Source organism: Pinus tabuliformis, chromosome 1_2 (assembly GCF_031772625.1).
Source record: "Pinus tabuliformis cultivar Carrire ecotype Pingquan chromosome 1_2, CPIR1, whole genome shotgun sequence".
Classification (NCBI taxonomy): domain Eukaryota; kingdom Viridiplantae; phylum Streptophyta; class Pinopsida; order Pinales; family Pinaceae; genus Pinus; species Pinus tabuliformis.
The window spans coordinates 530,573,066-530,575,507 of NC_142298.1; positions in this window are offsets into that span (position 1 = coordinate 530,573,066).

Consider the following 2,442-nt stretch of genomic DNA (forward strand, 5'->3'; position numbering starts at 1 on the left):
ACATGTAAATATATATGCGTCCAAACCATGTGTTAATATATTGAACTACAAAGTAGAGAAACCTTTGCCCTTTTATTGAATTATACCTCTTTAATGTTGGAATGTAAGTATATTAGAATTTAACAATGTTCCTTCTCAATTATAAATTACGTTTGCACATATTTTATGTCAAAACCATGTAACATATTAACTTTCTTTTATCGAATATAATAATTTATAATAATTAAATAATTTCATAAATTTAACGTAATTCATGATAATTATTACAATTCAACAAAACCATTAAAAAATATAGAAATTCCACATAAATGAACTAAGATGAATATCACACTCCATCATATTCAGAAACATTACAATTGAAATAAAATAGAAAATAGAAAATTAAGTAACATTAGAAATCAATATAACCATTGATAGAAGTTGCAATGCAAAAAAAAGTCCATTGAAAAAGGTACAATTTGACATTAATAAAAGAATACAAACATGCACATAGCACTGTGATGCAATCGTTAAGGAGCATAGTAATCCTATATATATAAATCCTATGAATGTCACGGTGTAACTTAGCTATATTCAACCATACTAATTTGGGAAGCCATAGCTAATCATTGTTGACTATGGTCCACCCAAGTCACCTATGGGTTATGTTGGTATCTCTTGCAATACATCTCAACCCTTCATGAATATTACAATGTGACATAACCAATGAGAAACATAACATTTTCATATTAGCCAATGAAGATTAATATCATAATGCATCACGATCATTTACTGAAACATAACTTTAAAGGAATTTTGCAAGGTGTCATAATCCATAATAAGCACCACAATGTGACATAACAAAGCAATTTCACATAACAAAACAAAGATGAATGTGAAAAAGTGACATAATCAAAAGGGAACATTATAATCAAACATTACCTTGGATGACAATTGCAATATGACATAAACCTAGACAAACATCACATTATGATGAAATTCAACAATAATCTCTTGGTGAATGTTGCATGTAATATTCCTTTTTCTTGATGTTGTCAAAATGGACGAGAATCTCCCCATGGTATTTATCGTGGTAATTTCCTAGGGGATTTGCCCATAGTATTTGCCTTCATTTTTCCAGGGAAATAATAAAATAAGGTTTCTAAAGAGTCCCTCAAACGTATTAATGGGGATAGGAGCTAGGCATTTGATTCATCTTGAGTTTATCTATCTTACTGCGTGTTTGTTGAGAACTTGGTCTGGTCAGTTCTAGCTTGATCCTAGGACGAAAACCCTACAATGGCATTTGTGTGGTGGTTCCATCCACGATTCACAAGTGGGCTTTAATGTCTTAGATTAGTCATTGATGAGCAGGCATACATGCCATTGGCACAAGCTTTAGTATCACTTCTATGAGTATGTACCTTTGTTTTAAGATAATAATATAAATAAGAGGTTGCATTTTCAGATCTATTTTGTGTTCGGTGTTTTTATTGCAAGAGTTTTAGTTAGAACACTAGAGTGTACCAATTTTGTTAAAAAAAATTATGTTTGGAACCTTATAGTGGTATCAAAGTTGTGCATCCTATTAAGCTAAGGATTTATTGTAGATCAATTTCGAAGAATATCGGAGGTTCAGAAGAAACTAGTATTCAGTGAATTTCCATAATCACCTTAGTTAGAATTTCAACAATTTTTGTGGTTTTCTATAATCACCATAATTGGTCTATTATTCTTCTAAAGTTTATCGTTTTGCAAGTGATTTTGAAAAAACCCATTGTATGAAAATATATTTTTTTAAGGAGGGAAAAATATTGCATTGGTACAATTATTTATTTATATTCAGCATGTTCCAATTACTTTAATTATTAAAGTATTAGCAAGAGTGGGACCAAATATCTCTCAGCATTGGGCCGAAAAGAGTGATGGATCCAACCTAGCGGCTGACGTTCATTGTGGGGCACTACGGGCGTAGGTCCGGGCATTCGACTTCCAGCAAAGCATAGCAACTGCAAGGTACCTAGACTACCGAGTTGATCCGGCTGGGCCATCCTTAAGTCGATGGATCCAACCTAGCGGCTGACGTTCATTGTGGGGCACTACGGGCGTAGGTCCTGGCATTCGACTTGCAGCAAAGCATAGCAACTGGAAGGTACCTAGACACTACGGGCGTAGGTCCGGGCATTCGACTTGCAGCAAAGCATAGCAACTGCAAGGTACCTAGACTACCGAGTTGATCGGGCTGGGCTATCTTTAAGTCTAGTGCAGATTCTTGGGAATCCAAGAGACATGGGCGCCCTCAATTTTTGACCACTCCCCTATTCGTTAGATTCCTGAATATTTGGGGAATCTGTAATCCACTTAAGTTCACCAATCCGGCAGTGTGGAGATTGGGAAAATATGTCAGGAATGGCATTTTCAGATCAAGGGTAAGCCAGTCATACCAGCGTTGCAAATCACCGT